The following is a 22,604-nucleotide window of genomic DNA, read 5'->3' on the forward strand; positions in this document are numbered from 1 at the left end:
TTGACTGAAGGTTTATTTATGCCATGGCCTGTTTGGTCTACTTCCTCAGTTCTTCCAGTCTGAGGGTGCCTCTAGAGCTAACCTGGAGATCGCGAGTGCCTTTTGCTTCACGCTCCGCCTCCCAGGGCCATGGCTGTTAGAGCCCTGCCTTCATTTTTATTATCTCCGCCCTCTTAAAACTGCTTTTTCAGGTTTATGGAGAAGTGTGCTGCGGGTTGGCAACCCCTGGGGCTATTTCTCGGCTTTGATCTCCAGTTCTTATTCTGCACCCTCCTTACTAAAAGGAATTGTCGGCTGCTCCGGATATTTGTGTTTACGAGGAGGCAGCGTGAAGAAATGTAAATTATAAAGAGTGAATGGGATAGGAAGGATGAAATTCTCTTTCTCTGTATAGGGGGCGGGGTTTATCCAAGGTGGTTGTGCCTGCCGCCGCTTCTCTCCTAATCCCAGGGATAGAATCTCGGCTATGGAGGACGGCACCTCCTGTTTCGGCACTGGAACTCTGCCTTCAGTCTCTAGTGTAAACATTCCACAAAAGGACTGCTAAGGTTCAGCCTCCTCGCGCGGGGCGGAGTTAGCTCCTTCTTAGACGGGTGTCCTGGCCAATGGGGGCCTCTATCAGGCGAGAGCTATCCAATACAATGGTTGGGGCGGGGCATGGCCCGGCACTGTGATAGGAGGAGCTTGTCTCACGGACATTTTATCCCACATCGATTACTTACCTTCCTAGGGCAGTGGGAGAGCCTTCCAATGCGATGATCGGCGAAGGCGAGAGCTGACTTGTTGGGTCTGTAGCTGAGACGGCATGGGGCGTGATATGTGGAATCCTCCAATGAGACGTAAAGGAGTTTTTATGCTTCCTCCAATAGTGTTGCGGCTTGGGGGTGGGATTCAGCAATTCATCTCCAATAGGCGGGGTTGAGTTTGGGTAGCTCCCCGCCAATAGGGGCGTGGAGAAGGTGAGCGATTCCCCCTCCCCTCCCTGCAGAGGGGGAGGGCATAATGTAGACAGGGCACAGCGATTGGCTAAATCTTTGACAGACAGATTATGCGACCTGTGGCAGAGCGAAGCTGAGTCTTCCCTATGCGGGGCGGGCCGGCGGAGTGGGCGGGATTTCCCGGGTAACAGAGAAGCGGCCGCGGCGGTAGAAGCGGCGGAGACGGTTTCTCCATCTCACCCCCCTCCCCTTACCCCTCAGAGTTTCCCTCCCTCCCTCCTTCCTAGTCTGGGCATCGGGGCCTGTGACCGCTTCGTTAGCGGAGAGGGAGCTGCCAGTCCTCTTCGGTGGGCCTATGCCCTGCGCCGTTCGCGGGGCCTCATGCTGAGAGGGACACGCAGTAAGAAGCGGTCGTAGCAGCTTTGCGGTGAGAGCACGCCGGGCCGGGGATCCTGGTGGCGGGTAACGCGGGACTCGAGGGTGTGTATTTTTAAGGGGGTGACTGACCTTCTCGGCTTCCCGTAGAGCCGGCGGACGGGAGGTGTGTGGCTGTGTGAGGGGGTGGGGAGGGCGGAGCGGGTTAGCTTCGTGCGGGAGGGGGAGGAGAGCGTAGTCCCGGTGCGCGCGGAGAGGGCGGGCTCTCGCGCCGCTGCTCAGGGGCGGGGTCGGCGCGCGCGTGCGGTAGCCGAGAATGGGGCGGGTCTGGCCCTGCGCTGTGTGTTGTCTGTGCCTGACCTCCCTCTCCGGTCCTCCCGAGGTAGGCGGAGCCTCGACGGGGCGGTGCGCGGGTCTGCTGGGGCGTGGGACGAGAGGGGGTCTTCCGCGTGGGGCTGGGAGGAGGCCGAGAGGGTGCGTGAAGTCCGCCTTCTTGGGATCCGGTTGGCCGGAGAGGCTGTATGGACAAATGCCACGCCCCCTGGCCACCCTTAACTCCCCCCCCCCCACCCCCCGCCACCAGTTTCTTCCTCCTGGGCACGCGAGCAGGGCTCGGAGGATCCCGCTGTCTGGAGTCGCGCCGCCCCTTCCTCTCCGACCCGAGCGGTGGCGGTGTCATGAACTGTTCTAGTGTTCTGCGGTGCCTGTTGCATGGGGCACGAGGGTCCCGTGCTGGAGCTGTTGTCTCTGTCTTGGTCCTTGCAGTGAGGATGGCACCGCACATCTTGGAGAATGGGAGCGTGGTCGTCACCACTCTCCTCTTGGTTGTACTTTGGGGGATGAGGTTTTTTGGTTGAAGTCTGCGGTCGAACTCTGCTCGTGCTGTGATCATAGTTAGGGGAAGGACGGAGAGAATTGTCAGAGACTAGAAATGTAGCCGGGGACAGCCTTTTCTGTAGTTCCCTTGATGTTCAGTTACCGTGCTTATACGGGGCGGGCTTTGCTTTGAGCCAATGGGGTAATGGGTATAGTTAGTTAGACTTAGCCACTGTTTGGGTGCCTTAGGACTTCCAACACAGCCATGAAAAGGCTGTGGAAGCTCCTGCTCTTCATAAGGCTCAGATTTCGAAAAGGAAGTGTTAGATTTACATTTGATATTAAAATGATATGTTTATAAAAGATGGTGGTTTATTTAAAAACTCATATTTTGCATATAATACTTTGGTTTCTTCAACCTTTAAATTTGTTAATGCATTCTTTGTACAGGTGGTTCTTCTGCTTAATTTTACAAAGAAATGAGTTGCAATTTAAGTAACAGTAGGTGTTCTTGAAAAGTTTGGTTTTATGTTAGAACATCTAGACCAATTTTTGTTTGTAGTTTGTAAAATATATGTTCATGCCCTGTTTTATTACAGAAGAAGGGTGAAGTCGAGGACTAGTGCAGTTTGTGACATGTAGCATTGTCCTTACAATGTGAGTTGGGGATTTGCCTTAGGACACTTCAGGTTTAATAAACCATTTCAGTTGAAATTTTGCTCTGACATGATGCATTCTCTATTCTTACGAGAAGTTAATTGTTTTTGATAGTTTTCATGAGAAAATAAACATTGAATGAATGTGGGTTTTGGTGTGTGTGTTTTTTTTTAATTTACTAACATCTGAGCAAGCCCTCTGGCTAATTGTCTGAACTGAAGTTAAATTCTGGATTTGTGCTTTGCTCAGTTAGGACTGAGAGCTTGGTGCCCTGGGCTAGACACGTGTGGAGAGAGTAAGCCCCACCTTTTCAGCTAACGAAATAGGAGTGGCAACAGTAGCTTTTTAGTTTGATTTAATGGTGGCTATAATATAATTGGTTTGGAGATGAAAACCTGGGTGTTTTTTTTGATACTATAAACTGACAAGATAGTGAAATAGTGGAGAATTTACTACTCAGGATTGGTCAACACATGGTTGTTCCCACTATTTGCAATGCTGTGTGCTGGGAAATGGAAGACCTAATTCTTGCCTTTAGAAAACGTTGTTTATTGGTGTGGCAAGGTCACAAATCCCCACATAGGCATTAAGAATTCAAGTAAGAGCCTTCACTGGTTTGGTTCAATGGATAGAGAGTCAGCACTTGGACTGAAGGGTCCCAGGTTCAGTTCTGGTCAAGGGCAGGTTCCCTGGCCCTGGTCAGGGTGTGTGCCAGAGGCAACCAATCGATGTGTCTGTCTCACTCACATCAATGTTTCTCTCTCCCTCTCCCTCTCCTTTCCACTCTCTCTAAAAATCAATGGAAAAATATCCTCGGGTGAGAATTAACAACAACAAAAAAAGTAAGAACTTGGATATAGTGTCCTAGGGAAGTTTTCATAAATGTTTCTTACGTATCCAAAAATCACTATTATATATTATGTAGTTTGTCAGAATTAAAGATCTTAGATAGATTGGCATTTTATAATTAAGAAGATAAGATTTGTACTTAAAGATATTTTTTCTTTTTTAAGGAAGGAGGTGTATAGTAATTTGATAAAATTCCTGGCAAAGCATAGTCCTGTTTACATCTTCAGTGCAAGCAGACAGGATACTGGAGAACTGTGCAAAGCTGATGTTAATGGCTGTGAATTTTAGTTGGAATTGAAAGATGTTCACAGCATTCAGTAATTTATTGCAGTGCCATAAAAGGTTTCATTAATTCCCCAACCAAGAGTATAAGTTACTTTCTGTAGTTCTTGCAAAAATGATAGTTACATGCTTTTTCTAACTGCACAACTGCCTCCTTGAATAATAATAAGAATTCAACATTTATGAAGCCCTTACTATGTCCCAGACACTGAGTTAGGCACTATACATTTATTAACCCATTTAATCTTCATGGTAACCCTATATAGTGAGTACTGTGGAATCCATGTTTTAAAGATGAGTAACACAGTGAGGTTAGACATATAATAAGTGGTCAAGGTAGGATCTGGATCCAGGCATTCTGTTTCCAGAGTTCATGCTCTTTATACTTCAGTTGCCTCTGGTCTAAGGATAGTAAACAGAAGGAACAGTGTGCTTTTTTTTTCTTTTTAATCCTCACACAAGGATATGTTTATTTTATTTTTTCTTGGATATGTTATTAATTTTAGAGAGAGGACGGGAAGGAGGGAAGTGGGTGGAGAGAGAAACATTGATGTGAGAGAAACATTAATAGGTCACCTTCCTTATGTGCCCCAACTGGGGACCAAGCCCACAACCTAGGTATGCGCCCTGACGGAATCAAACCCATGCGTGACGTTTTGGTGTACAGGGAAGATGTTCCAACCACCTGGGCCACCCTGGCCAGGGCATCTTAACCATTTTTAAGTGTACAGTTTAGTAGCAGTAAGTACATTCACATTGTTAACCATCACCACCATCCATTTCCAGAACTTTTTCATTTTCTCAAATTCTGTGCCCATTAAACAATAACATAAATCTCCCCCCAGTCCCTGACAACCACTGTTGTACTTTCTCTCTCTCTGAATGTAACTACTCTTAAGTACATCATAGAAGTGGACTCATACGATATTTGTCAGTTCTGTCTGGCTTATTTCACTTAGAAAAATGTCTTCAAGGTTTATCTATGCTAGCATGCGTCAGAAATGCCTTTTAAAAAAAAACATTATTGATTTTTTTTTTTTTTTTTTTTTTTTTAGAGAGAAAAACATCAGTGTGAGAAACATAGACTGGTTGCCTCCTATACATACCCCAACCCAAAATCTGGGCATATGCCCTGACCAGGTATCAAACCAGTGACCTTTTTTTTCTTTTTAAATTTTTTTAAAAAATAATTCTTCATTGTTGACGTATTACATATGTCCCCTTTTTTCACCCCAAAACAGCGATCTTTTGGTGCACAGACAAAGCTCAACTGACTGAGTCACATTGGCCACAGCCAGAATTACCTTTTTGATGGTGAATAATATTCTATTGTTTATTCATGTATGGATGAACATTTGGGTTGTTTCCACCTTTTGGTTATTGTGAATAATGCTGCTGTGAACATGAGTGTATAAATGTCTATTCAAGTATCTGCTTTGAATTCTTTGGGGTATATACCCAGAATTGGAGTTACTGGATCATATGGCAATTTTATGTTTAATTTTTCAAGGACCTAGCAGTGTGTTTTTGAAAGCAGCTTTGAAGGAAAAGATTGGGGCTCAGATTCTAAAGGTGAATTCCGTCAACATTCATTTATTGACCATCTTCTTAAATACCTCTAGACTGACACAGGAAGAATCTTAGTCCTATAGAAGTTTACATTGTTAGAAAAAAAGGCAAATATACGCGTTATGATTTTACTATATGTCATTGTAGGTTGAGGCTATAAGAGTCAAATACAAAGAGCTGTAAGGAATTTGTAGTAAGAAGAGTCCACCTTTGGGTGGAAGGAGAGGGGTCAGTGAATAGGGTGGAGTCTAAAGTCTTAGATCCAGTTGAATTGAATGGTAACATGACTTTAGACATCTCTCACACAAAGTATGCTAGAGAATGCTTTGGAATGTTAGAAGGTATGGCATCGTATTGAAATTGGCAAGTGGATTGTAGTCTCTCTTCCAGGGTTTGTGAATCCTGTTCTTTTCAGTTTCAGACCTGATTGTTTCTAATGTTGGAAGGTTAAGAATCACAATGAAGAAATTATGGAGTTGGCATATATGTTATTGCTATCATGTCAAGTTCAAGATAATATTGTTAATATGGTCAACTGTTATTTCTTAAATCTTCTTTCCCTTCACATGGGTTTATGTTTCTGCTAACAAATGAGTAGTAGCAGTAATAGCTTGGGGTTTTTATCTTTTTTTGATTGTTGTTGTTACAGTTTAAGTAAATAATGCTGGATATTTGTTTTTTATTGAAGGTAAGGTCAAATAATGAAACCCATCTAATGCAGCATACTTGGGTAGTCTGTGAATCAGGGTTTTGCCATTATTAAATTACATTATTTCCAAATATTTTGAGAAATTTTATTTTCTTGACATTTAAAATAAAATTTTTAATTGATTCAGAGAGAGGGAGAGAGATAGAAACATCAATGATGAGAGGGAATCATTGATCAGCTGCCTCTTGCACAGTCCGCACTGGGGATCAAGCCTAAAACCTGGGCAGGTGCCCTGACCTGGAATTGGACCGTGACACCCTGGTACCTGGTCACTGCTCAACCACTGAGCCACACCACCTGGGCTTCCTGGCATTTTTAAAAAGTGTGAATTCTAATTGTTTCTAGACAATGATCTAATGTTCTTTTAACAGCACCTTGAAACACACACACACACACACACACACACACACACACACACAAACCCTTGGCTTCCTTTAATTATATAACTTTCTTTTTAGGTCTCTTCTTCCAAGACATGCCCAGTGGAATTTGTTGTCAGTTATAACCAAATGCATAGAGTTTTTCTCCTCATAAATTTTCAGGGCAACTACCTGATACTGATTATCCTCAGGGAGTGCTGCGCCAGTTGTGCAGAGTCTGCCTAGATTGAGAGTTAACTTTCTTTTTTTTTTTTTTAAAAAAAAAATATATTTTATTGAGTTTTTACAGAGAGGAAAGGAGAGAAATAGAGAGTTAGAAACATCGATGAGAGAGAAACATCGACCAGCTGCCTCCTGCACACTCCCCATTGGGGATGTGCCCGCAACCAAGGTACATGCCCTTGACCGGAATCGAACCTGGGACCTTTCAGTCCGCAGGCCAACGCTCTATCCACGGAGCCAAACCGGTTTCGGCGAGAGTTAACTTTCTTGATAGCCACAGTGCTTAGGACAGTGCTGGGACACAGTGGGTGATAAATAACTGGTTTACTAACTGAACTCGAATGGCATTTTAAAGTTTGCTATCCAGAGGCTGCTTCTATTCAGTTGCAATTGGATTCAAAGTTAGTTAGGCATTAATTGGTAGCAATTTCTAACAGATACATCTTTTTCTCTCTGTTTGCTTTTGTATTCTCCACTCCTTTCTGGCATATGTGCCTACATTTGTATTTACCAGCATCTTGGCAGTGGATACTTCTCCAGCCCTGCTGGTATCCTCCAGGGCTAGGCTTGCTGACTTGCAGGCTATTGAAGCATATACAGGTCCACAATCTCTTATCTGCGACTCGGAAATGGCAATAATTTATTACTGATGGTAAGTTTGGTTCCACAACCAATTTAGGAGCATAACCTAACCTGTCTAGGCTGTTCCACTTGATGCAGAAATGTGAATGTGCTTGATTTTAGAGCTGCCATATGCACTTTCTGAAATCCAAGCAATGCTCATAACTCAAATTTCTATCTCTAACTAGGGACCCCTTATTATAGACTAACATCTAGTACTCCCATACCCCCCTCCCCTTTTCATTTATTCTTTAATATATATTTATTGATTTCAGAGAGGAAGGGAGAGGGAGAAAGAGATAGAAACATTAATGATAAGAGAGAACCATTGATTGGATGCCTCCTGCACACCCCACTGGGGATCGAGCCCGTAACCTGGGCATGTGCTTTTGGCTGGAATTGAAACTGGGACCCTTCAGTCTGCAGGCCGACGCTCTATCCACTGAGCGAAACCAGCTAGGCCCCCTACCCCTTTTTTCATATTTCCTCTTGGATATCTACTGGGCATCTTTGACTTTTCTCTTTCTGTCTTTTATATGTGGTCAGTTGACAAACCTTATTTGCTCTATATTCAAAATACTATCCAAAATTTGACCACTCCTACGCCCTAACTACAGCAGTGACTAATACCTCTAGGTTGGATTATTTTGTAGCACCTTAACTGTTCTCTGCTTTGTTATTGCCTCTCTTCGGTCTATTTTTAAAATTTTTATTTTTCAATCACAGTTTACATTCAATACTATTTTCTTCAGTTCGTTAACACAGCAATCCAAGTGATTCTTTTAAAAAAATTTTTTTTTTTTTGGTTGGTTTCTTTTTAGAGAGAGAGAAAGGGAGAGGGATAGAGAGAGATAGAAACACCGATGAGAGAGAAACATCATCAATTGGCTGCCTCCTGCACACCCCATATTGGGGTTCGAGCCTGCAACCCAGGCATCGGACCTGACTGGGTATCCAACCAGTGATCTCTTTGGTTCCTGGGTTGACACTCAACCGTTGAGCCACACAGACTGGGCCCAAGTGATTCTTATAAAACCTAAATCAGACCGTGTGACTTTCCTGCTATAAATTCTCCAGTGGCTTCCCATTTCAGTCTGAGTCTTAAGTCAGAGTCCTTATTATGACTTAATGAGAATAAACATATGATATGTTCCCTTCCTATTACCCCCAACCCCATTACCTCTCTGACATCATTTTTTACTAGTCTCTCTCCCATTCTGCTGGAGCTACACAGTCTTTTTGTTATTCTTGGAAAATATCAAGCAAGTGTACATCAGGGTCATTGCATTTGCTGGCCCCACTAAATGCTTCCCCCACTGATTCCCACATGGCTAGCTCCTTAACTGCCTGTATTCAGGCTACCTTATCAGTGAGGTGTTCTTTGGTCACTCTTACATAATGTTTCAAAACCCTTCTGTGTTTTTCTTCTTCACACTTGTCATTGTCCAATATTCCAAATGCGTTTTTTATTGTCTTATTTATTGTCTGTTTCTCTCACTAAAATGTAAACTTCATGAGGGAAGAAGGGTTTTTTTTGTTTACTGCTATAGCTCCAGCTTTTGGAACAATGCCTGACCCATAGTATGTGCTCAATAAATATTATAGTATACATGAAAGATTGGTTTCCACCACAGACAAGGCAGTATGCAGTGCACAGTGGAGGATGTAAAGATGGTGAAAGGTATGTGTATGTACCCATGTCTGTGTAGGGGCAAAAATATAACTAATAGGATAAAGGCAGTATGAAGTGAGTGACACATCTACTTGGCCTCTTAGGAACCTTAAGTCCTGTTTTTTATAATGCTTTTTTAATAGCTTTAGCCAGTATATTTTCTGTTACACTTAGTCTTTTATGTCATTCTCAATTAATTTATAGAAACCTTGTCACACAAACTAAATGTTAATGTCTTTAAGAATAGGAATACACTATGATTTGCTTCTTTTATAATCCCTTATGATTGTCACTTAAATATTTTTTAACTTTACATTTTGAAATAATTTTAAACTTCAAAAAATGTTGCAAAAATAATACAAAGAATTGCTATGTAACCTTCACCCAGATTTCTCAAATGCATCTTACAAAACTAGTATACTGATCTAAATCAGGAAGTTAACCTTGATACAAATAGTACCTTTTAAATTAAGCTAAATAGTTTTCTGTTCATTTTCTACCTATAATGTCAGTGTCAGTTGGACCCAGTTTTAGTTTTGAGTTTCTTTTTGAGCAGTACTACTTTTTTTATTGAAGGTATTTAAAAGAACAAAGAGAAATTGACTTCTTTTTTAATGTAAAAAACTCATTTTAGTTATCATTTATACATCTGAGCTATATTATGGGATCTTAATGATCTTACTTTTCCTATATCTTAACATTTTGGTATATCATCATTTCTCATCATTATTCCCAACTATGCTAAAAAGACTAAAATAATAAGAAAAATGGAATGCCGAAACCGGTTTGGCTCAGTGGATAGAGCGTCAGCCTGCGGACTGAAAGGTCCCAGGTTCGATTCCAGTCAAGGGCATGTACCTGGGTTGCGGGCACATCCCCAGTAGGAGATGTGCAGGAGGCAGCTGATCGATGTTTCTCTCTCATCGATGTTTCTCACTCTCTATTCCTCTGTCCCTTCCTCTCTGTAAAAAATCAATAAAATATATTTAGAAAAAAAAAGAAAAATGGAAGAATGATAGAATTGCCTATAAGGATGATACAGTAGTAAAATAAATCATAACTATTGTACTTTAGTTTTCTTATTGCTTTTACCCAAAGCATTACAGCATCTTTCAAGAAAGTATAAAAGAAGTTGGGGTGTAACATCTTAAACATTATATAGGATGTTAACCTTTGGGGAATCTGGTGAAGGGTATATGATAATTCTTTTTACTACTGTAACTTTTTAAAGCTTTCATTGAACATAATTGATAATCCATAATTTTTCATTTTCCTCCTGTAATGGCAAAGAGAGGAAAACTAACAGGAAGACATTTCACAATTATTAGAGAAACTAATAGACACTACAGACTGTAATGATGATGATAGAGTGATTGTATAAGCTAAGTCACAGACTGAGTCTTTAGATAAGGATATCTGAGATTAATTTCCTCAAACTGAAGAATTTATGAGTCAACAATATATTTCTGAGAAGCAAAAAAAAGAAGAATGGCGTCTTCATATTTCTTCATGAATGACTCCTCTAGGTAGTCATTCAACAGGAAGAACTTCAGAATGCAGTATTTTCAACAAAAAGCAAAACCACTTCAATTTGTTAAAAGGATTGCAATAGTATTCTTTCATCTTTTAAAGTGTTGGTGTACCAAAACTTAACTTGGTATGGTTTTAAGTGGACATAGGTGTGTGTACAGAGGTCATTGGAAGGGAACATGACGTAGAAATGAAAAAAAAAATCCTTGGATTGATTGTTTGAATTGGTATTGTCTAAAACAGAACGCTTGCAGTGTGAAGATGATGATTGTCCTCATTTTAACCAAATTAAGAACCGAGTTTTTAATATATTTTTTTGATTGATGCAAAGGCAAAGGAAAAAAAAATAGTCCCAAAAGTGATGGTAAGCTAGAACTTTATACTTTCAACAATAAAGAATTACTTAACAAATTAAAAAAAGAAGAGATGTTCTTTTAGAGATGTTCTGAAATTTGGAATAAAAATTTACAGAATGGCATCACAGTTGATGACTAGTCAGTTGCATTTTAATGGATATTGCCTATTTGGGGTGTTTATATCTTCAAAACCAGGAGAACATGGAATAAGAATTTGCTGTTTAAATTCTTACTAAATTTTTGTGAGTTTTTTATTATTAATTTGAGAGAGAGAGAAGAAGAAGAAGGGGGGAGGGAGGGAGGAGGAGAGAGAGCTAGAGATAGACATTGATTTGTTGTTCCACTCATTTGTTCATTCATTGGTTGATTTTTGTATGTGCCCTGACCTGGAATCAACTGGCAACCTTGGCGTAGTGGGACAATGCTCTAACCAAATGAGCTACCTGGCCAGGGCTTACTAAAGTTTAATGAAAATTTTTCACCCAAATGGTAAGTGAGAATGATGTTTTTAACCTGGCATAAAGAAAGCAGTGATATCTTTTACACAACCAAGATGGTTGTCCACAGCCATCATGGTAAAAATTTTCACACTGCGGTATTAAATAATCCCACCAAAGCTCACAAAAGGTATATGCCAAGGAGTTATCATGATATTAGATGAGGTTTCTCAACCTTGGCACTATTAATACTTTGGGCTGAATAATTTTTTTTTTTATTTATTTAATTTTTTTTTACAGAGAGGAAGGGAGAGGTATAGAGAGTTAGAAACATTGATGAGAGAGAAACATCGATCAGCTGCCTCCTGCACACCTCCTAATAGGAATGTGCCTGCAACCAAGGTCCATGCCCTTGATCAGACTCGAACCTGGGACCTTTCAGTCCGCAGGCTGAATAATTCTTTATAGGGAGCTGTCATCTGAATTGTAGGATGTTGGCAAATCCCTGGTCTTTATTCATGAAATGCCAGTAGCACCCCTCTTTCCCCAAATATGACAACCAAAAATGTCTTCTTACATTGCCAAGTGTGCCTTGGAGCAGAAATCTGCCCCTGGTTGAGGACCATTTCATTAGAAGGATATAAAACTGAGTTCAGGGCAAGCCTGGGTGTTAGGTCTTTTGGTGTTTTAAGAATGGGTTACTTTTGTTGTAGCATGGGAAATGTAGATATACTGCCCTTTTTATTTATTGTGGAATACTTTTCATATTCTAGCACAGTTAAATCCAGAAGTGAAGTTTATAGGTTTTGAAGTGGACTGTGATGGGCAGTTACACTGGGTTGAAGTAATTATATTCACTTAATGCTTTGATAAAATGCCCTTAGCTTTTGAAGGGAAACTTTTCTTTGCTTTTTTTTTCAAGCATGTTTATTGAAGAAAACCCATCAGGACACATTTTATGTGATGCTGATCACAAGTAAGAGAGAATAATTTCAGAGGAATTATTTATTATATAAATACAGGAACTCAAAAATACATCTAATTCAGGTTGATTTTGGTACAAAATTAAGAGGCACTAAAGGGTCAACTATTGTCTCCATTTAAGCCAATTTATGAAATTTAATCTAAATGAGAAGATGAGATTCTTTTTTTAATTTGTTAAGTAATTCTTTTTTGTTGAAAGTATTACATATGTCCCCTTTGCCGCCCCCATTGACCCCTTCCATCCATCATTCGCCGCCCCGCCCTCACCACCCCATTGTGTCTGTGGGTTATGCCTATATGCATATAAGGTCTTTGGCTGATTACCTCCCAGCTCCCCCGCCACCCCCCTCCCCAACTCCCCCACCTTCCCTCTGAGATTCTGCACTCTGTTCCATGTTTCCATGTCTCTGGATCCACTCTGTTCATCAGTTTATTTTGTTACTTAGATTCCACATGTGAGTGAGATCATGTGATGTTTTTCTCTGGCTGATTTATTGCACTTAGCACAATACTCTCCAGTTCCCTCCAGGCTGTCTCAAAGGGTAAGAGATTCTTCTTTTTTACTGCTGCATAGTATTCCATGGTATAAATGTACCACAGCTTTTTTATCCACTCATCTACTGATGGACACTTGGGCTGTTTCCAGATCTTAGCTATTGCAAATTGTGCTTCTATGAACATGGTACACACATTCTTTCTGATTGGTGTTTTGGGTTTCTTAGGATATAGTCCTAGAAGTGAGATCACTGGGTCAAATGGCAATTCCATGTTTAATTTTTTTGAGGAAACCATACTGTTTCCCATAATGGCTGCATCAGTCTGCATTCCCACCAGCAATGTACTAGGGTTCCCTTTTCTTCACATCCTCGCCAGCTTGTCATTTGTTGATTTGTTGATGGTAGCCATTCTGACAGGTGTGAGGTGATACCTCGTTGTCATTTTAATTTGCATCTCTCTGGTGATCAGTGACTTTGAGCATTTTTTTTCATGTCTCTTGGCCAGAAAAGATAAAACTCTTTAAAGTTGGATTTTTCCATTTGGATTTTAAGGATCATGGAAAAATATGTTTCTAGAAGGGAGACACTTTATTGTGGTTAAAGACATTGTAGGTTGTAGAACTAGAAAATCAGTTTTTATTTTTCTTGTTCTGAAAAAGTTAGCTTTTACCTCTTCCCTTCTAACATTTGACTGAAATCTGTCACATTTGCTTCCAAGTTCAACCCCATTCCAGATGTCTCCTCTGCAGTGTTAAGAATTACCCTTCTCTGCTTGCTTAACTTGGGCATTATGATTCTTTTGCATGATGACTTTGAAGCTGTTCCCACTTTATATTATCACATGTGGCAGGGTGATATATTATCATACTTGCCAGGTGATTTTTTAGTGTTCTGCTGACATTGTTGTTCACATAAATCTTTTTCACTAGTTTCCATCCCTCAAAATCACTCAAAGTGCTTTTTAAAAAAAAAAATTGTCTTCATAGATGAGCTCTGATAACAGTGGAAACTCTAAATCTGAAACAGTTGGAGATTACAGTGGCACATTAAAATCATTTCAGCTGACATTCAAATACTTTACAATCTGGAATTACACTGTACCTCTCTGTAAGCAGGATAGCAAGCAGAATACTATAGTCTGTCCGATATTTTTACTCCAGATTGGTTATGTATTCTAAGGAGAGTCTAGCCTCTTGCTCCTTTATTATTATTTTTTTTAATTTTTAAATATTTAGTGTTGAAACTGTTACATATGTCCTCTTTTCCCCCCCATTCACCCCTTCTACTCCACCCCCGTCCCTGCCCCAGGCCTTCACCACCCTGTTGTCTGTCCATGGGATATATATATCTATATATAAAAGGCTAATATGCTAAGTGTCTGACCATCCAACCAGTCACTATGACGTGCACTGACGACCAGGGGGCAGACGCTCAACACAGGAGCTGCTGTGATGCGCACTGCCCATTTACAGAGAAATGGCACTGCAGACCTGGTGCCCACAAAGCAATACTTGGCTTCCCACAAGTGGGACACAGGCCCCAACACCCCACCAAATCGCAGCCAACGTTTTCAAGACCCCCATGGTGCAAAATATGGCCCACAGCCCAGCCTGGAAACAGTGGCTGTGGGCACCAGGTAATGGTGTCACGTAGCAATACCCAGTTTCCTCTCCCTAGCGACTAGCCTCCTTGCAGTTTCTTCAGTCCAGGAACAGGACTTACTTCATATTATAGCCAGGTGAAAACATTTTACACTTTAACCAAATGTCTGTGAAGCATTTTCCTGTGCCTCATCTCATTTGATCCTCATAGAAGTCATGGAGTAGGTAGATAAGAGACTTGGTGAAATCCTATCTTCTTTTCATTAGCCAGAAAATGGAGGTTTAGAAAGTTTAGGAACCTGACCCGACTGAAAAGAAGTAAGAAATGGTGGACCTTGAAAATGACTTCAGGTTTTCTCACTGTGCAGAATATAGTCAAACACCGCTGCAGTTAAATATTTTACCCTTTGTTCTCCCTGCATGACCTACAGTAATAATCTGCTTTGTGTTGATATTTACTGCTGTGTTGCCGACAACTTCCTGAAAGAGAAGTTGGGGTGCTTCACTGGGCTGGAAAAAGTTTAGCTAAATCAGAAAGCAGGTCTGTTCTCTATAAAAGGCTAATTTCATTCGTGCATGCACGATACATATAAAGCTCTCACTGGTGCCATTGCATGTGTGTATTTCGATCTGTCATTGTCGATCGTGAATTTGGTTGACACTTCTATTATAGAGAAAGGGCGAATAGTGATATTAAACTACTATTTTTAATTAATTTCCTTTCAATGTGCATGAATTTGTGCACTGAAACCAGCAGTTCGACATCCCCCAAGGGGTCCTGGATTGGGCGCAGGCCAGGCCGAGGGACCTCACCAGTGCACAAATCTGTGCACCTGGCCTCTAGTATGCATATAAGATCTTTGGTTAATCTCTTCCTGCTGTCCTCCCTCCCCATCCCTCTGAGATTCATCAGTCTGTTCCATGTTTCCATGCCTGTGGTTTCCACTCCTGCATTGAGTGTCTTCCCCCTGGTGGTTAGTGTGTGTCATTGCTACCAGCTGGTTGTCTGGTTGCTTAGGCATACACACACACACACACACACACACACACACAAGTGTTTTGGTTGATCACTTCCCAACCACCCACCCTACCCTGCCTTCCCTCTGAGGTTCCGCAGTCTGTTCTATGCTGTGTCCCTGGATCTATTTTGTTCATCAGTTTATTTTTTTCAGTAGTTTCTGCATATGAGTGAGATCATGTGATACTTGTCTTTCTCTGACTGGCTTATTTTGCTTAGCATAATACTACCCATGCGGTCTCAAAGGGTAAGAGATCCTTCTTTTTTACTGCTGCATAGTATTCTATGGTATAATTGTACCACATCTTTATCCACTTATCTGCTGGTGGGCACTTGGGCTGTTTCCATATCTTAGCTATTGTAAATTATGCTGTTATGAACATAGATGTGCATACATTCTTTCTGCTTGGTATTTTGGATTTCTTAGGATATATTACTAAAAATATATCCCTATTTTAGCACACACATATATGCATACAATAAAATGAAAGCAATTTATAAGCTGTTGATTTTGCTGTATTGTCTCAGTTTGCCCAAAGTGATTATTCTTTGGAAGATAGAAGGCAAAATTGTCTGTAGATAACGTAGCTTGAGTAAGCAGTATTTTTTTGACCACACGAGTTTAAAAGGCCCTTTTGAATAGCCTCTTCCTCCTTTAGCCAGCTATGTGACCTTAATTTCTTTTGATTGTCAGTTTCCCTCTAAATAGGAGGTTCTGGGTGTGCCCCATCCAACAGGACTGTTGTGAGGAGCACATCAACTGATTCGAGTCATATCAGCATTGTTGTTTTGGGCAGAAAGTCTGTCCTGTTCAGTGCTAGAGTCCCAACACCAAGCACAGGGCCTGCATATGTAGACACTGGAATTATACAGGGTGGGGCAAAAAATAGGTTTACAGTTGTTTATATAGAAAATAATATAATAATAAATAATATAAGAATAAGAATTAACTCCGTGTTTTATGTATTCACAACATAAACCTACTTTTTGCTCTACCCTGTATGTCGGATAGATGAATTAGCAAAGATTGTAAATAACTATCACTATAAGACTATTGTTACTGTAATATTTTAATTTCATCCTCTTTACCACATGCCCAAATTCATCTCTAATTTTCAAGATATAACTAAACGTTCAGTGTTTCCCACTGTACACATTGCCACTCCTTTCCAAATTTATAGTACTTATTTGTACCATGCATAAACTGATTTGTATTGTTAGCTTTTTTGCCATTATTTAAAGAAAATTTTCAAATACACAGCAAACTGATAAAATTTTATAGTGGACACCCAGGTAAGCTACCACCTAGATTTTACCATACCATTTTTACAGTATTTGCTTTATCATATATCCATCCCTCCATCTATTAATTTAAACTAACTTATTGATGTGTTTGAAAGTAAATTTCATGCATTATTGTATGCTTTCACCTGAGTATGTGAGCATTTCATATCTTTATGTAGAGTTCATTATTTATAGCTTTTTCCTTTTGATGCAGTGCTTACCTATAATGAAATGCACAGTTTTAAGAGTACATTGTGTTGTGTTGAGATCACCCTGTATATATTCTGTAGCTTGTTCTTTTCACTAATAATATGTGTTAGAGTGCTTTCCTTGTAGATGAACCCTAATCTTTCTAATTGCTACATAGATTTCCTAATATGGATGTATCAACTTTATTTAGCTACTAGAGGCCCAGTGCACTGGTAGGATCCCTAGCAGCTGGCTGCTGGCCGGGACCTCCCTCCTGCCCCTTGGTTGAACTCTCAGACAATTCCGATTGAGGGGACAATTTGCATACTATGCTTTTATTGTATAGGAAGATTGATAGGCATTTACGTTTTTTCATACTTTACTGTAATAAATATACTTGGCATATGTGTAGGATAAAGACCTACAAGTTGTATGGCTGGGTTAAAGGTTTGCACATTTTAAATTTAATTTACAAAATTTAATATATGCCTGCAAGCCAACAACCAAATTGTACCAATTAAAACTTCAGCAAATACCTACACACTCACCCACACTGAACATCATTATTCTCTTTAGCCAGTTCCTTTGGGGTATCGTTTTGCTTTATATTTCTTTGATTACTAGTGAGGCTGTGTAGTGTATTCCCAACTAGTTTTTAAGCTTTTATAAGGCAAGGGCCAAGATCATCTACCACCTTCACATCTCCTCACTGAATATTTGCTAATAGAATGAATGAATGCTGCCAAAGCATTCCTGCTTTTTTGGGTTGAGTCTGAAGAAGGATGAATGAGCTAAGTGTGTGAGAGGTTAAAGAAAGCTAAAGTTGCCCTAACCGGTTTGGCTCAGTGAATAGAGTGTCGGCCTGCCGACTGAAGGGTCCCAAGTTCATTTCCAGTCAAGGGCATGTACCTTGGTTGCGAACACATCCCCAGTAGGGGGTGTGCAGGAGGCAGCTGATCGATGTTTCTAACTCTCTATCCTTCTCCCTTCCTCTCTGTAAAAAAAAAAATCAATAAAATATATTTTAAAAAAAAGAAAAGAAAGCTAAAGTTGCTTTGAGCAAGTGTGCCTTGACTAAGTGAAAAGTGACTCTTCCTTCTTTATTTTATTTTTCTGTTATAGGTAGGTTAAGAATCCAGGCTCTGGAGGCAGATTTCATGGATTCATATCTCAGCTTTGCCTGTTAGCTGTGCAACCTTGGGCAGTTCACTTAATCTTTGTATTTCAGTTTCCTCATTTATAAACTAGAGAATACCAGAACCTTGTAATGGGATTAAATTAATATTTGGTAATTGTGTAGAATGGTGCTTGGCACTCTATATGCTAACTATTGTTATGTTAGCTTTTATGTTACAGTGTTTGAGTGTGATGTGTTAGTACTTTGGGGAATGCAGATAAATTTGAAAAGGTGGATGCTACCTTGAAGAAGCTTATAGACTTGAGGCTTGTTTAGGTAATGGGAAGACACTTGACAGGACTAGACCATAGTGTGGGGACTGGAAAGAGATAATTAGTAATTAAATTACCCTCCAGTTAGTAAGGAAGAATTTTATAGGCAAAAGTAAGGAATTTGTATTGTTAAGTGATGGAAAGCAAGTGATGAATTTGCAACTGGATTGGACTTGCATTTGGGGGTTGACCAATTTGAAAACAGCCTAGAGAGTGGACTAGACTGGAGAGAGACTGGAGGGTGTTGGCAACAATTGAGATAAGGGATGATGAGGTCCTGAAATCAAGGAGTGGCTGTATGATTAGAAAAGAAGCAATTTATTTGAGAACCATTCAGGAAATAGATTAGGAGTGGTGATTATTAAAGGAGTGAAGTATGGTCCAGAGGAAGTACAGACTCTGGGCAGCCTCTTGAGTATTACGGAGATAGTCTGGAAGGCAAAACACTTTAGAGGTGAATGAAATTAAAATACTTGATAAAAATCACAATCTACGTATATAAAAACCCTGGGTGTAACATCACGTCCAGAAGTGCGACCAAGCAGAAGGAAGTCAGTCCTGCAGAAACCACTGCGCCCTCCCCCAGCTGTTTCCCTGAGGGCGAGGTTTCAGGCAGGAACCCACCCTCGGAGCAGAGCATGGAAGTACTGCATCCGGCCTTCAAACCAGACCCTGACAGTAGGGAGGAGGCAGCCCCATTCCTCACAGAATCTGCTGTTAGATAGCTTGCTGTCAGTGGCCTGCCAGCCAGGAATCCCATTCACCTGCACCCCAGACCCTGACAGGAGGGAGGAGGGAGCCCCATTCCTCGGAATCCACAGGTGGCCAGCTTGCTGTCAGGGGCCTGCCAGCTAGGAATCCTATTCACCTGCATATCTGTATAAAGTTTTAGTACATTAGAGATCGTGGTGGTACTGTTTTACCCACAGCATCTACAGGAATTGCTGCAAATTTACTTCTCAGTGGAAGCACCTTTCATTCCCAATATAAATTACCGATTCCATTAAATGAAACTTCAATTTCTAGACTCAATATAAAGAGTGAAGTTGCTAAAACTATTAAAAAGGCCCAACTTCTCATTATTGATGAATGCACCATGGCATCCAATCATGCTATAAATGCCACTGACAGATTACTAAGAGAAATTTGAATGTTGTATTTGGTGGGAAAGCTCTCCTTCTTGGAGGAGATTTTCAACAATGTCTCAGTATTGTATTGTATGCTATGTGATTGGCCATAGTACAAACGAGTTTAAAGTACTGCAATGTTTGGGGATGTTTCAGAAAGTTGTCTCTTACAACATATATGAGATCAGAGGATTCTGCTTATAGTGGATGGTTAGTAAAACTTGGAGATGGCAAACTTGATAGCAGTTTTCATTTAGGAATGGATATTATTGAAATCCCCTGTGAAATGATTTGTAATGGATCTATTATTGAAGCTACCTTTGGAAATACTATATCTATAGATAATATTAAGAATATGTCTAAACGTGCAATTCTTTGTCCAAAAAATGAGCATGTTCAAAAATTAAATGAAGAAATTTTGGATATACTCGATGGAGATTTTCACACATATTTGAGTGATGATTCCATTGATTCAACAGATGGTGCTGAAAAGGAAAATTTTCCCATCAAATTTCTTAATAGTATTACTCCTTCGGGAATGCCGTGTCATAAATTAAAATTGAAAGTGGGTGCAATCATCATGCTATTGAGAAATCTCAATAGTAAATGGGGTCTTTGTAATGGTACCAGATTTATTATCAAAAGATTACGACCGCCCTGACCGGTTTGGTTCAGTGGATAGAGTGTCAGCCTGCGGACTGAATGGTCCCAGGTTCGATTCCAGGCAAGGGCGTGTGCCTTGGTTGCGGATACATCCCGAGTGGGGGGTGTGCAGGAGGCAGCTGATCGATGTTTCTCTCTCATCGATGTTTCTAACTCTCTATCCCTCTCCCTTCCTCTCTGTAAAAAATCAATTAAATATATTAAACAAAAAAAAAAGATTACAACCTGACATTATCGAAGCTGAAGTATTAACAGGATCTGCAGAGGGAGAGGTTGTTCTGATTCCAAGAATTAATTTGTCCCCATCTGACACTGGCCTCCCATTTAAATTGATTCGATGACGGTTTCCTGTGATGCCAGCATTTGTGATGACTATTAATAAATCACAAGGACAAACTCTAGACAAAGTCGGAACATTCCTACCTGAACCTGTTTTTGCACATGGTCAGTTATATGTTGCTTTCTGTCGAGTTTGAAGAACATGTGACGTTACAGTTAAAGTTCTAAATACTTCATGACAAGGGAAATTAGTCAAGCACTCTGAAAGTGTTTTCACTCTTAATGTGGTGTACAGGGAGATATTAGAATAAGTTTAATCACTTTATATCATGTTTTTGTTGTTTTCATATGTTTTTGTCGTTTTTATATCATGCTTCTGTTGTTATATCCTTTTGTTACTGTTTATTAATAAATTTATATATTATTTTCATATACATTTTACTAATTTCCTTTCATCTCTCACACTTCTATTATAGAGAAAGGGCATATAGCAATATTAAAATATCTCCACTAATTAATTCCCTACTATTCATTCTATAAAAGAAATGACATTTTAATAACAAAAGGATAGGATATGATTTCAGAATAAAATCTAAAAAAATTTATTTTTTTAGAGAGAGAGGAAGGGAGAGGGAGAGAAAGAGAAACATTCTCTGGTTGCCTCCCATACACTCCCGGACCTGGATCCAACCCTGGTGGGTATGTGCTCTGACCAGGAATCGAACCAGCAACTTTTCGGTGCATGGGACAATGCTCAGCCAACTGAGCCACTCTGGCCAAGGGGAAATATAGTATTTTAATACCTAATCCATGAAAAACTCACCACAATTCTTTTTTTCCCCTTTTTTATTTTCTTGTAGATGGTCCATAAACCAGCATTTGAGGATCACAAGTTTAGTCTAATCACCTCCCTTTGCAGATCAGGAAACAGGACCAAAGTTAGAGAGCAGGTCTTTCTTTATTATTAAATCTTTATTGTTCAGAATATTATATATGTCCCCTTTCTTCCCCCATTGACCTCTTCTAGCCCACCCGCATCCCCCACCCTAGGCTGCCACCACCCTGTTGTCTGTGTCCATGGGTTATGCTTATATGCATACAAGTTCTTTGGTTGATCTCTTCCCTCCCACCCTCACCTTACCTGAGATTCCACAATCTGTTCCATGCTTCTGTGTCTCTGGATCTGTTTTGCTCATCAGTTTATTTTGCTCATTAGATAGATTCCACATATGAGTGAGATCATGTGATACTTATCTTTCTCTGACTGGCTTATTTCACTTAGCATAATACTCTTCTGGTCCCTACACACTGTTTCAAAGGATAAGAGATCCTTCTTTTTTTACTGCTGCATAGTATTCCATGGTATAAATGTACCACCACTTTTTTATCCACTCATCTACTAAGGGGCACATGGGCTGTTTCCAGGTCTTAGCTCAGGGGTCCTCAAACTTTTTAAACAGGGGGCCAGTTCACTGTCCCTCAGACCGTTGGAGGGCCGGACTATAGTTTAAAAAAAAATTATGAACAAATTCCTGTGCACACTGCACATACCTTATTTTGAAGTAAAAAAACAAAACGGGAACAAATACAATATTTGTATTTGCATGTGGCCTGCGGGCCGTATTTTGAGGACCTCTGTCTTAGCTATTGTAAATTGTGTTACCGTGATCATAGGGGTGCATACATTCTTTCTGATTGATGTTCCAGGTCTCTTAGGAAATATTCCTAGAAGTAGGATCACTGGGTCAAATGGCAGTTCCATATTAATTTTTTGAGGAAACTCCATTCTGTTTCCCATAATGCTGCACCAGTCTGCATTCCCACTAGCAGTGTACTAGGGTAGAATCCAGGTCTTGACAGATACACTCTAGTCTTTTTTTCCATAGTCCTATGCTGTGCTCTTTGGCTCTCCATTTATGAAGCGTTGACTTGGCTTTTGGTTAGAAATATTAATTTCAGGTGAGTTTAAGCATCTAGGTTTCAAATAAGCAGAACCCAAGACCAAACTATGGTTTAGTTCAGTGATGGCGAACCTTTTGAGCTCGGCGGGTCAGCATTTTGAAAAACAATAACTTAACTCTGGTGCCGTGTCACATATAG

At 40.3% G+C, this 22,604-nt stretch overlaps 1 protein-coding gene across 1 annotated transcript in view; it reads left to right on the forward strand.

Annotated features, from left to right (window-relative positions):
• Positions 1-1,120: 1,120 nt before the first annotated feature.
• SIN3A (SIN3 transcription regulator family member A) overlaps positions 1,121-22,604 on the forward strand; it is an 80,888-nt gene continuing 59,404 nt past the window's right edge. The window contains exon 1 of the mRNA XM_081091364.1: positions 1,121-1,365. The gene's annotated coding sequence lies outside the window, so the exon portion shown is untranslated. The remainder of the gene's footprint in view (positions 1,366-22,604) is intronic.

This window comes from Myotis nattereri, assembly GCF_964212035.1.
Source record: "Myotis nattereri genome assembly, chromosome: 1".
In the NCBI taxonomy this organism is placed as follows: Eukaryota; Metazoa; Chordata; class Mammalia; order Chiroptera; family Vespertilionidae; genus Myotis; species Myotis nattereri.